The sequence below is a fragment of the Toxorhynchites rutilus genome, chromosome 1 (genome assembly GCF_029784135.1).
Source record: "Toxorhynchites rutilus septentrionalis strain SRP chromosome 1, ASM2978413v1, whole genome shotgun sequence".
Taxonomy (NCBI): Eukaryota; Metazoa; Arthropoda; class Insecta; order Diptera; family Culicidae; genus Toxorhynchites; species Toxorhynchites rutilus.
The window spans coordinates 89,954,791-89,969,604 of NC_073744.1; the positions used below are offsets into that span (position 1 = coordinate 89,954,791).

General features: G+C 37.3%; 1 protein-coding gene across 6 annotated transcripts in view; it reads left to right on the top strand.

Moving 5' to 3' along the window:
• Positions 1–14,814, top strand: part of LOC129763178 (protein unc-13 homolog 4B) — a 126,432-nt gene that overhangs the window by 37,025 nt on the left and 74,593 nt on the right. For 2 of the 6 annotated variants that reach the window (XM_055761996.1, XM_055761995.1), the window contains exon 1: positions 10,536–10,793. The exons of the other annotated variants lie outside the window; for them this stretch is intronic. The gene's annotated coding sequence lies outside the window, so the exon portion shown is untranslated. Of the gene's footprint in view, positions 1–10,535; positions 10,794–14,814 lie in introns of those variants that run through there. 6 annotated transcript variants of the gene reach the window in all.

The following is a 14,814-nucleotide window of genomic DNA, read 5'->3' on the forward strand; positions in this document are numbered from 1 at the left end:
GCCTACAGAAGCGCATACTACCACTATTGAAGCAGCACGAGGGCCCGACCATCTTCTGGCCGGATCTCGCTTCGGCCACTATTCAAAGGACGTGTTGGAGTGGTACGAAGCCAACGGGGTCACCTTCGTGCCAAAGGAAATGAACCCGCCCAACGCGCCGGAGCTTCGCCCAATAGAGAAATATTGGGCGATTATGAAGCAGGCCCTCCGGAAGAACCCAAAAGTTGTCAATTCGGAGGCGGACTTCAAGAGAAAATGGATTACTGTTCAAAAAAACTACAACCTGACGTTGTACAGAACCTTATGGACGGGGTAAAGAGGAAGGTGCGAGCATACGGGCTTGGGCTCGAAGTATGAATAAAAAGAAAATGCCAAAAGTTGTTTAATAGTTTTTATTTTACTGTCTAAAATTTTCAAAAGGATCGGTCTACTGGGCGAATTTCTACAGCGTTTTTTCCGTGATGCAATTTGATGTGACACACCCTTTAGTAGAAATCTCTTTGAATCATTATATTTTACAATACCAGCCTGGAAAGTTATATTTATTTTCTTAGAAGATGAATAGAACGAATTGTATGAGAAATCATGTGTGCAATCTGCAAAGATATTCAACCATGAACCACTCACAACTGGTAAGTGCGGTCGTTGATTTTCTCTTGTACTCTCCGGTACGAGAAGTGAATGGCAAACCATCGTTTCACGCCGTTGAATCATCGACTGTATGTTCTGTTCAATGTTTAAGCTTGAGATTAGAAATGATTATGGATTAAAATTAGATGATATTTTAAACAACAATACAGGGTGAACTCGATTATATCCTGTATATAATCGAGTCAAAAAAATTTTTTTCTTTATTTGTTTTATGCATGTATTTTTCGTTTTTTGAAAATAAAAGAGGAATTTGATTTTTGATTCTTCCCCTAAAGAGTCAGAAAACACCTTTCTCACATGAAAAAAAAAATTTATCCAGATTTTCTCATGAGGTGATAGGCGATCAAATTTTATGAAAAAAAAATCCTCCTACGCATATGTTCGAAAAAAAGATGAGAAAATTCAGTACAGGATATAGTAGTGGAACAACTGAATTAGTGGATTTTAATATCATTTTGGAAGTGAAACACTTAAAAGTTAATAATTTTTAATGTGTTATCATTAATTTTATCCTAAAAAATCATATTGAATTTGATTGTTTCTAACAATTAAATTAAAGCTTTATAAAAAGCTTTATAGCTTTATAATTCCTGGTGAAAATTCAAGCAAAATCTTCAAAAATCACGATTTTTACCACACTGTACATATAAAAGCCACTTAAATTTCACCTTAACGTTAAAATGTTAAATTTTTATTGAAATAATTCTTATTTGAGAAATAAAAAAAAATTCAAACTGTATATAATCGAGTCCAAAATTGTATATAATCAAATCACATATAATCGAGTCGGACCTGTATACTCTTAATTTCACAGGCCTAATGGAATTATGTGCTTCGGGTACTTGATAGAGTGTAAAATAGAAATGGTACATAAATTATGTTGAAAATTTAAATTATAATTTGAAACATGTTCGGATTTGCCATGCCATCCACTCTCATTCTATGAATTATATTCGTTTATGTAACGTTGTGTGTTTTTTACTACGCAACATTTTGTACTAGGGAACAAGTAATTAATATTCAATTTACACATTACTAATTCGTCATACGTTATTTAGAGCAGTACAATAATAACGTCCAATGCTTTTCAATTTGAGTATGTTGTGTTGAATATTTTAACACATTAGTTACAGGAACAAAACTGGTGGAATCAAGCATACTTGGAACTTCTTTGCTTGGTAATCTCATTCGCTTACATCCATTTACAGCTGAGATTATTCATCAACGTGAATTAATTTCCGACTTATCCACGCCGGTACACATACACTACCACATCGCATCGTAGTTTCAGATCACCACTACGAAAATAGTGATCCGCCCAAGCATGAGTCAATATAGTTGGGAGATTAGCACTTCAGTGCAAGGTATGTAATATATTTGAAGCGAACGAACAGCAGAAAATCATCAGCCGCTTATTCGCTAGCGCTGCACTCAATGTGCGCGATCGCATATTCAAAAGTTATTGTTTTCCGGCCGTTCTATAAACAATCTTTTTGACTGGAACGAACAGCGGTAATAGTATTAGCTTCGCATGGTTATAAAGGTGGTTGCGCGTATATTGGATTTTGTTTGTTGTTGGCTCTTAAAACCTTCCAAGAAGTTTACCTGTACTAGACTTAAAAATAAACGTATATTCTCATTCACTATCACATTTGATTTGTTTCCCCCTTTGTGAATCAGTACTTTATCAAGGTAATTTTAACCCTTTCAGGACCATAAGATATCCAAGACTAAATATGCCAATACAACACAATATTTTAGCTATTGTGGGTGTAAAGTAAGAGAATATCACCAGAAAAACATGTATAGGTGTATAGGTTTCTTATAATTTCATGGGAAATATTTTTCCGTAAGGACCATAAAAGTAAATAAACGAAGAGTTAGGTTTATTATATCGGTATTTTATTTATTGGTTTGTGATACAAAAACATAATAAAAATTGTCAGAATAGTAAAATAAATAGTTAGTTATGATATTCTACGAAACAATTTCGTTTACTTGTGAAGCACAACCGGACATTGCACATAACACATTTATTATGTGGTCGGTGTTAATTCAGACCGGACCATGTTTGACAGTTCTTTTTTTTATTCGTTAAGAAACACATTTGCTGCCTTGGACATACGTTTTATTTCGACATCCAGTGAAAAATATCGATTCAATATCGATTTGAACAATCGATAACGATTTTTGTAGAATGTTTTTTTATTTCCCTTGGTCGTGAGAAGGGTTAAATTGAAATATTATTATTATATTATAAAATTGAAATGTTATTACCAATGTTCGGCATTTTTCATGAAAGAAATGCCTATGATGAGCCTTTATTGATGAACTACGTAAAATGTCCCCAGGGCGAATGTACGTCAAATCCTGCAAAACAACAATATCAGTTTGACCAAAAATCATGAATATAATGAATTTTCGGACTTTCCTTCAATGATTTATTCCACCATCTTTCTGCTGCATTCCAAGCCATCTAGCCACTCTTCTTAAGTTTTTGGTTCTCAAGAACTGCCCAGATACCTCCGATGAGTTAAGGTACTCTTTGGATGGAATACACTCTGCTATCAGGATAGCATTGAAATACATCTCAGCCGTAGTGATTACTTTCCCGATCTAGCAACGAATAAACGCACAGGTCCTTATAGACCTTCAATGTACGGTTTAAAAAATTAAACACTTTTAGTTATAATCCTATCGTGATATTTTGGAAATATCTAATGTCTATATACAGCCATTCCATGTAAAGCCGACAAAGTGGCTCTCAGTTTTTCGTGAAATGTAGTAGTTTTGTTCCTTCTCGCAAAACATTGGACCGTTTTTTTATTTTTTTCATTAAGGCTCCCATTTTCATTTTAGGGTGGTCCGAAAAATAATTTTCTCCGCTTTTTTCCAAAAACAACTTTTCATCAATAAGTCATAACTTTCGAACTACCCGACCGATTCAAATGATCAACATATCAAATTGAAGCAATGCTAGTCTTCTAGTCTTTAATTTAATTTATTTATTGACATCTTTGACACAGAGTCACCCAGATTGGTTACGGACACTTTATACTATTCTTGAAAACTACTCTATTAACGTCAAAATAAAAAAAATCTACACACGTCATTAAAAAGTCTGCATCATCTGTCGAGTGGGCTATTGTAGCCATAGGCAGTATGGTGTCTTCGAATCCATAGAAGGCTAGTATTGCGAAGCTGGCGAGCTGGATCATGGAAACTGATGTCCTACTGCAGTCTACTGCAGACTACAGACTACTGCAGTCAATATAATGACGAATGACGCCAAAAACGAAGAGTCTCTGTAAAAGTCTCGTCGACTCGATAGCGTTAGTAGTTCGATGAGCGCACATCTCTGCTTGTATGGAGGCAAATTGTCAGGGCTTGACCATGGAAGTCGGCGTAACACAAATCTTATGAATCTTTCTTGAATCCGTTCAATTCGTGAAACGTGGACAGTGTGATATGGAGCCCAAATTTGTACTTCACATTCTAGAACACTACGACCCAACGACATTTCTTAGTAATACGACATTTCTTTTTCCCCAACCCTATATTCACACAGTTTTCACTCTCTGACACTTATGGGTCAGGATCTGTTGTAGTAATTGAATATGAATTATTGGCTTCGCGTAGTCCGTATGATTCGGCTGCTTCATAATGTATGGAAAGATTCGACATGTAATGAGTTAGAGACAAAGAGGGATATAAATTTTCTCCACCGTTCTCATATCGTTCATGACAGGTTTGGTTTGCTTGCTCGTGTACCATGAAGTGTGAAACGAAGCAGAGTTGTCTCGTACCTTTTTTGTGTCATGATTTGTAGCATGTAAAAGCAAAACGATGCTATTTCTGTAAGATCACATTTGAACAAACGAAAGCGAATTATTCAGTGAAACGGTCAATCGGCAAACACTGATAATAACTTCTTTGTTAGTATGCGTTCGGCTGTTTTTCGGGAAATGCAGTTTGTGTTCGTGCCATACACCACACAATGCGTTTTGATAGGAAGTGTTATAAATATCACAACAGTCCGATGTTTCTTGTTGCAATCAGAGCTTGTCTTGATGGAGAGAGACCAGGACTCCGACCGTGAATCGATCTCCATCACTGATGATTGTTGCGTGAATGTAGTTACTCTATAACAACACAAAGCTCACGATCGATCGAATAATAAGGGAACAAGTAACAAATGTGGTCATAAAAACTTGACGTTTATTGAATCTACGAGGAGCATTCAGAAACAACTATCAGTAAAATCGCCAAAAATTGAAAAATGCATATATTCAAAAAGTTCAATTACAGGCTTTCAAAGTATATCCCTTCCGATAAAATGCACGATTCCCAGCGAGTTTTCCACTTTTGGAAAGTCTGATAAAATAAGTTTTCTTCTAAGATAAGTAAATAAAATAAGAGCTTCTTCAAACTCGCCTCCGATGCTTTTACTACTGATATGTTCTTAGTGAATCGACGACCTCTAAGTTGTCTTTTCAGCTCAGAAAACAACGAATAATGGAAGCCAAATCTTGGGAGTAAGAAAGGCATAACTTGAATGTCGTTTTTCTCTGTTCGGTAATGAGGAAATGCGGTACAGTCAACCCTCCTATAACGCGGTACTCTCAGAACGCGTTAAGTTGAGTGGCGTTAACGTTCCCTATGGCACTTTTGCCGTCTCGACGTATGCATCAACTAGCGTCATTTATTAATACTTAGTTGAGATTTCTTAAGCCAAACAACACGCCTTGAATGTATTCCGAAAGGCAAGCTCTAGAATACGTGTGACCACGGGTGCACAATTAATTTCCCTTGGAAGAGATCCTCTTATCCTTCCAAGCTTATAATATTTTATGAATATCAAGTACCGTTACCTATTATTCACAGGAACTCCGTATACATTCGTGAAAAAGTTCACTAGACATTGAAATTCGTTTAGAAAAAAATTAAACTATAACATCGTTTAATGATGTATTTAGTATGATTCCTTGCTGTGGTGGCTTAAAGCAGACAAACGACCGCAAAGGGTTAATCTTTCATGACTCATATTCATAATTATCAATGACTCAATTCCTTCTATGATAGATTGAGCAGTACAACCAATATGACTTGATTGTGATAGTCTGCAAACGAACATTATTCCTCCGAAAAAGCTACTGCTCCCCATTATGAGTACAAACCGTTACAAATTGTTTGACGTACATATAACAAACGGCCCTTTTCAGGGCTACTATTTAGTTTCAAAGTTTCAAAAGAATTAAACTGAACAATGAAAAGAATTACATTTAATAAAACAACTGTTCTGAACAGGCCCAGACCCTTCTACGTTTTTGTTTTATTTTTTTATCATTTCCTTTTCTGATCTCTCATTGGTATCCATCCTACGCGGTACGAATGATGTGATTTGTACTCATTCTGAGTTTCTTATAGCATGGTTTCCATACAACACGGTAGATGGTTTCCATACAACGCGCTACGGATTAGCCTGGTTTGTATGTAAAATCCGAGTTTCTTGTAGCGCGGTTTCCATATAACGCGGTACGCACTCACCGCGTTATAGGAGGGTTGACTGTATCCATTTTGCGCACACATGTCTCAGCTTCAATTCGATCGCTAGAATGTTGTGTGTCGAACCTACGGATAAATTCATGATCTTCTCGGCTATTCGTTCTACTCTAATAGACCTATCTTATTGCACAATAGTCCACAATAGTCCACAATAGTGTTGATATTGATCTCAGTACAGGAGGTTCTGGGCCTTCCTCACCATAAGCCTCTTTCATCATATCGACCGTTTCTGGCGCGGATTTACCCAAGCGATGACAAAATTTTATCGCACAATGTTGTTCATTTTTTAACGTAGCGTTACACATAGTGAAAACTTCGGAGGCGTAAACCAACACGATTTCAAAACACATGTACTCATCCGCTATAAAGGAGTGTAGGGACAATACTAACAGTTGTTCTGGAAACAAAAAACTACGCTCTACACGCTCCCGAGGTCATTTCAACCGTAACCAGTGTTGCCTCTTCAAAAAAAATTACTGACAGTTGTTTTTGAATGCTCCTCGTACTATGGACCGATTCTTGTATTTGGGCATTTGAAGTGTAATTTTAATAACGTTAATCCTTTGCGGTCGGAATTAATTTCCCTTGATAGAGATCCTCTTATCTTTCCACGCTAATAATATTTAGTTTATACCGGGTACCTATTATTCATAGAAACATCGTAAACATTCGTAAAAAAGTTCACTAGACATTAAAATTCGTTTAGAAAAAATGTAAACTATTGCATCGCTGAATAAAGTATTTGGTATGATTCCTTGATGTGGTGGCTGGGAGCAGACAAACGACCGCAAAGGGTTAAATCAACGTTCTCACTGCCTCCCCAATCTAAAACCTATTGAAAATTTGTGCAAAAAATCCGTAAATAATTCTAAATTTTGAATGAAGAAAGACAGAAGATCCCTCTTCAGTAACTACTCAAACATATTTTTTTCGATGGAAAGACGCACTCAGAAGGTAATTATATCGACAGGCGGCCACACCAGGTACTGACTTGTTATTTTAGATTCTTGTTTAAAGGATTTACTGCCATATCATTTTTTGGCGTGTATTTCGTCACTTTTTAGGTTTACACTATTTTCTTTAGAAGATGAATGAAGTTTTCGTTGATTTGAATGATACATATTCCTGAGGAAACCCCCGATTCCTCCCCCAAGGGGAGAGGGTGATATTTCGATTTTCAAAAAACCCAAACTTTGACCGCTTTGCCCCACTCTCCCTTAAGTTCGATTGGGCTAATTATTTTGCATAGGGTGTTTTTTCGAGATGGTGAACATTTTTTATGCGATAACTGTTTGAAAATCGAGATGACCATTTTCATTACCACCCTAATGGACATGTAGTGGGGAGAATATGAACAGGTTCATAATATACGAAGCATAGAAATTTATCGCTCGCGAGTGGAAAATTTCGCTTTCGCTCAGTGTTTGTGTGTCCAGTAACTGAAATAGAACAAACAGAGAAAGCAATATAATAAAGAGTTCAATATTCTTCCCTTCACTTTCTATCATGCATTGGATGTGACCCTGGCTGTGACTATCCATTTCAACCCCACAAGTGCAATTATTTCAATAATTTAAATTTACCACTCACGAATGAATGTAATTTTCCGTACATATCTAATATCGCTTCTCTGTTAACTCACAAACCGAAATATAAACATCGGCGAATTCAATTTTGCAATGAAACCACTCAAAACGCTAATATCGAAGCATCCAAATTACATCCACACGCGGAATCATGTTTGATTTTTGTTTCTCTATATATATTTTAGAACATACGGGAATTCAATTTTCTCATTTTTCTCCCGAAAATTTCTAATTGTGATGTTTGGTTCGAATATGGCTAAAATTGTTGGAATATGTGTAATATTTTTATGGGCTTGTCATACTATCATAGGAACGTTTTTTGTGCTGTGAAATCCTCACATCCCAAATTTGCTTATTATTTCTCGAGTTATGCAGAAATTCGTGTTTTGTTCGTATATGAAAGCCCCCCCTCTAAATGTAGTGGCAAGAACAAATAATCTCTGAATGCACAAAAAAGAAGAATCTTAGGATGCATTTCTTGAGCCGAAATCTAGTAACAAAAAATTTCTAAGTGGGCGCAGTTTGTTTACAGGGGTCTTCATCGCAGAGTATATTTTAAAATTTAAAACACAATTTAAAACTATACAATTTACTATATACAACCACAAAAAATTGAATTTAAAAAAAAAAATAGGGGGTCTCCGTAGCCTAATTGATTGCGTGTCCGCTACTAAGCGAACGATCATGAGCTCAGTTCCCCTCAACTTATTCTAGCTACTATGTCCACGCAACAATCATCATGTGAGGGTAATCCCAGTCCCTTACCGCTCATATTTTCGGCCAGCTGCATCGGTAATTGGCACTATTATTAACGCAACAAAGGAAGTCTCATATCAACAGACCCACTGTGAACAGCCCATATGTGAACATTCAAACAATAGCAATATTCTTACGCCGAAAAAAGCGACATGTGTTGTGCATCGATAGAATTAGGAATTCTCTTACGGCCTAAACGGCTACTGTGTTATAGATAAAACAAACGATTATCGATAGATAGCGATACTCTTACGCCTCAAAATGGTAACAGTGTAACATACAACAAAAGTTATCTTAAGATAACAAATGTACGCGAATAAATTCGGCTCTGTTACAGCTGAATTGCTAAATGAGCCTAATAAAATATAACTGTTGGGATACAAAAAACAGGAAGTGGGTTATATCTATGGTATAACCGCAAGGGTGACGTAGGACTATCGTTGATTTAGAGATCATTTGTATAAAGTTGAATCTGAATTCATTCTGAATGAATGAATATTTGGAGAACTTCGAAAACGAGAGTGTTACGTTGGAGGCACAAGGTTTTATGCATCCAATATTGGATACGGAAATATCCTACTGATGGGGAAGAATAATCTTCAGAAGCTATCCTGTTGATTGCGATTGATTGAAAAATCACAAAACCTAATGTATTTGGTCACAGTGTTACATGGATAGAAAACATTAAAATAAACTCTTTCATATGAATGTAATTTTAAATTCCCAGAGGAACTGGCAGATTATTTTCAGTAACGATTAGATATTTCCACATTTTCCTCGATACTGGAAGCCCACCAGTGGTTAATGCTAACTCGATAACCATCTGTTAATAGCACTTGATTGAAACATATTTGGTCACAGTGTTACATGGATAGAAAACATTCAAATAAACTCTTTCACATGAATGTATTTCTAAATTCCTAGAGGAACTGGCAGATTATTTTCCGGATCTTTCTCGATCCAAACGGAAAGAATTCCGTGCGTGTATGTGTGTGTGTAGCGGCTGCTTCGAGATCTTCCCGGGGAACCGTTTGTAGCATCACTCTCCTCCTGATGGATTCCCTTCTGGCCTAAGGTGCACAAACAGGCTCTTGGTGACACCGTTCATCCGCGCTTTCATGATAAATAAAGAGCTTCACCACAACAGCGACAACATGCTCCAATCGCTGTTCAATTAGAACTGAGTGGATTTCCGAGCGGCGCTCGCTTATATACCGATTGGTGATTTCAATAGCCTATTTTGAAAGCAAATTTAAGACTATTGAAATAAGTTTTTGGATCAGAAAGTAACAAGTATAGAACGCGTAGACATTTTATCTTTCGAATGAAATGTTTATCATACCATTTCGTTCAGTTGTTTTGGAGCTATTAACACTCAAAATCTCGGTCTTCGGCGTAACGCTTTCGTTTTCGAAACTTTGATTTTACACCCCGGTATAGAAATGAAAGACGTAGTCCTACGTCAAAACGACAAAAAATTAGGATATACGAATGAATCGAGAAGAAAATGAGATAATTCATCGATTTCTTCTCGAGAAACTGTGTTCACCTTGAATTTCTGTGCTCTGTTCCAGTTTCTTCCTAATGAAAACGCAAGCTTAGTGTGAAAATGAAAAGGCTATTTATCACTTGGTTTTCATTATTTACATTCCTTGTATTATGATATTTAAGTGACAGTGTTCCCGTGAAATCATTTTATCGAATAATGCTATTTTTGTGCTCTGCTGTCATTCAATTTTCCGGTGAAAAATAACAACCCTCAAATTGCTTAAATAAAGATATGCATACTTGCAAGGTCATTATTTTGCTGAGCTTCGGAATCCGGGAATTTACTGCTAACCTAGAAAGGTCCAACGTATGAAATAACCCTACATCTCGCTCGCGTTGGCAAAATACATCGAGGAGGTGAGAAATAGAAGGAGGGGGAGTATAAGGTAGTGTAAGCCACTGTGGCGTCGAGACCGAGTATGGGTTTTATTCGGTCGGTCTACTCAGTCGGCATCCGGCATCCATCGTCGCGTTATTGTCGATCGTTTTCTCGCAGTCACTGTCGTGTTTGTGTCTATCCACCCCGTGTTACAATACGATACATTTTTGGAGATCGGGTCACTCGTGACGGTTTAATTTGTTTGAAACGTCGTGCTTATAGTGTATTTTAGTGCCGGATACGCTGTGTCGTTTGTTTATACACGAATTTTGTTAGCACATACAAGTACATTGTGATCACGTTTAACGGTAATATTGAATGCTGTGCAATGCATCACTTGAACTATTCCAATAATTGCTGGCACCTGTGGATTCACGTTTTTCTGAACTGGAAGAGAGTTTTCCCACCGTGTATGAGTAATGTCCCTCGTGGTTAACAGTTACAAAATTTTGCACTGTTTCTAAGAAATATATCAAAGTGCATGAGACAATTCTTCAGATGTTTGCTTTATGATCAGTTAATATTTGTTAAAGTTGACGTCATGCTTGAGAAGCGAAATGCTACTTTCACTCGGTCAAACTCAATTGAGCGAACTTTATCTGGCACTGCACAAAAAACGAGTATCAACAAACGAGATACAACCTAAGAATTGGGAGATGCGTTATAAAAAAAATAAACGCCTGCGCTTTACACTGGTCCATTAAAGATTTCTTTACGTTTTCGTTAGAATGAAAAACAATTATGAGAAACAGTTGTACTGTGTTTCAGAGGCGATTTGTTATTGTGTTTGTAATAAAACTGAACAGCGATGATCTTTCAATTGATTTTCTACAGCTTGTTGAAATGGAAGTGCATTTGCCCACGGACCGATTTTAACATCGCTAATTTCAAGATTATCTGATTTTTATTCTAGCGAAGATATATCGAATTCTTACCGGATAACAATTCTGTGATATCAACAGTTTATCTTAATTATATCTGCAGTTTAGACAACAGTTACACCTCCAGGGGATATCGTTATCTCGTTTTGTGTGTTTGTTGGGAATAGAGGAATGCAATTTATAATGGATTAATGCAAACGAATTCGTGCGTAATAACTGCAATTTGCACGACATACATTCTTTTGTGGTGATGTGAATGGTGACTTTTATATACTTCGCGGTTGAAAGGTTGAACATAATACCATAAAAGCTTACAAAGCGGGGTCTGTGAGAGAATGAGTGTACAACAATTCACAACGAAACGTAAAATCCATTCATTGCTGAAAAACTTGACGAATATTTGGGCAGACGGACGGTTTTGAGAGTGAACGTGATGAATCAATGCTTTTTTTCTATACTTCCGTGACTCATGACGAAAATCACCACCTAAATGATATGTTACTGTCATTCTGGGACGTATGAGCGTATTTTTTAAGCAACTCTAAAGCAACTATTTTATCCGTTGCCAAGGTTTTGTAATCCTTCGACACGGATTATTCTCATAACGCTTGACGCAAATGTGGGATCTAAACCGTCAAAAAATTTCACACTTTGCTTTTTGCGGTTCTATAGTACCCCTTTTGAATTATAATGATGCTTAACACTTTAAGCCCCGTGTCGGTCCTAGGGACTGACGTGGAGCTTTCGGTTAGAAAAACGATGATCATAGAACTGAGAGTTACATAATAAGGAAATATAAAAAATTGTTTGTTTTCGGATGATTGACTACTTTCTAGTCGAATTTATCAATACACTGAATTCTTTTTTTTACCCGACTGATACGTGCGCACAAAAAAATCGCGTAATTTCGAGCAAATCGCATAATTTAGAGAGAATCGCGCAAAAAGATTGCCTCATCCAGGGTTGCCACATTTAATTCTGTGAAACGTTCTGAAAAAATCTGTATATCTGTATTTTTAGCAAAAAACAGGAAGTGGGTTATATCTATGGTATAACCGCAAGGGTGACGTAGGACTATCGTTGATTTAGAGATCATTTGTTTGAAGTTGAATCTGAATTCATTCTGAATGAATGAATATTTGGAGAACTTCGATAACGAGAGCGTTACGTTGGAGGCACAAGGTTTTATGCATCCAATATTGGATACGGAAATATCCTACTGATGGGGGAGAATAATCCTCCGAAGCTATCCTGTTAATTGCGATTGATTGATAAATCGCAAAACCAAATGTATTTGGTCATAGTGTTACATGGATAGAAAACATTAAAATAAACTCTTTCACATGAATGTATTTTTAAATTCCTAGAGGAACTGGCAGATTATTTTCAGGATTTTTCTCGATGCTGAACGGCATCCAAACGGAAAGAATTCCGTGCGTGTATGTGTATGTGTAGCGGCTGCTTCGATGGTCACCTTCTCTTCTCCTGAAGGATCGGCTTCTCTGTGCTCCTCACAGTTTCAAACAAACTGCTTGCGTTTCAGGGCAGATCTCGATCCTTCGCCGTGCAGCACCCTCAGCAACGATGTTGTCTTGTCGATGTCCTCACGAAAAATGAATGCGTCTCACCACCAGAATATCGCTTAAGTATGCTTTTTGTGCGTGATTGAATCGAGAGAAGGCGTGGTTTACGATGGCAATTTGGAAGGCAAACTAGAGGGGAATGAACTCTCTGAGCTCGGAACTTTCGGCGACTGAGCAATAATCGATTGCGGGTGCATACAATATTGGATATGGAAATATCCTACTGATGGGGAAGAATAATCTTCAGAAGCTATTCGGTTAATTGCGATTGATTGAAAAATCACAAAACCAAATGTATTTGGTCACAGTGTTACATGAATAGAAAACATTAAAATAAACTCTTTCACATGAATGTAATTTTAAATTCCCAGAGAAACTGGCAGATTATTTTCAGTAACGATTGGATATTTCCACATTTTCCTTGATACTGGAAGCCCACCAGTGGTTTATGCTAACTTGATAACCATCTGTTAATAGCACTTGATTGAAACATATTTGGTCACAGTGTTACATGGATAAAAAACATTCAAATAAACTCTTTCACATGAATGTATTTTTAAATTCCCAGAGGAACTGGCAGATTATTTTCCGGATCTTTCTCGATGCTGAATGGCATCCAAACGGAAAGAATTCCGCGCGTGTATGTGTGTGTGTGTAGCGGCTGCTTCGAGATCTTCCCGGGGAACCGTTTGTGGCATCACTCTCCTCCTGATGGATTCCCTTCTGGCCTAAGGTGCACAAACAGGCTCTTGGTGACACCGTTCATCCGCGCTTTCATGATAAATGAAGAGCTTCACCACAACAGCGACAACATGCTCCAATCGCTGTTCAATTAGAACTGAGTGGATTTCCGAGCGGCGCTCGCTTATATACCGATTGGTGATTTCAATAGCCTGTTTTGAAAGCAAATTTAAGACTATTGAAACAAGTTTTTGGATCCGAAAGTAACAAGTATAGAACGCGTAGACATTTTATCTTTCGAATGAAGTGTTTATCATACCATTTTGTTCAGTTGTTTAGGAGCTATTAACACTCAAAATCTCGGTCCCCGGCGTAACGCTTTCGTTTTCGAAACTTTGATTTTACACCCCGGTATAGAAATGAAAGACGTAGTCCTACGTCAAAAAACCTGGATCGAAAAATTAAGGGAAAAAAGTTTATTTTCATTTCGAAATCATTTTTCATACTACTCTGAATTGTATGATGTTCATACATGGTTTTGTTGAACTTTGCCTTCAATTTTTTCGTCAATTTCACCCTTGAAGCTGCTCCTCGAGCCGATACATAGTTTCCAGTTTCCAGCTTCGCTTTCGAAATAGAGTTCATAATTGTGGGTGCTAGTCGATTTCCGAACTTTGTTTTGTTGGCTTTGTAAAGCGAAAATATTCGCTCAAAATACGCTGATGAATGTTATCAAAAGGTGTCTTACAAACGACCTTTCGACATCCAACAGCTGGGACCAAGTAATATCACAGTCACTTAATTTTTGCCCCATAAGATTCGTCTTGAGTAGCCTGAATTCGTTATCCAATCCTTGTCTATTGCCTGTTTCAACGAATTGAGGAAATTGGAGCATCAAATCATTAAGGTTTAGTAGCTTGACGAAATTTTGAACTTTCAGATTGAAAAGTGCAATTGATGTTATTGACGAGCGGTAGAACAAAGTTCAGGAACAGCTTACTCGGTTTAGTCATAGGGTTCGTTCTTCGATAAGCACCTCAATGGCGAGATAGCTGATTGAGGCGTAATGGAAACCTACCTGGGAGTGTCTTAAAACCATAATGATGTCCCGGCCCCCGATCTCCGAGAGATCCAGCGAGAAATCGGGCTGCTGAAGGCAAATAGAGCCGTTGGAAAAGACCGAC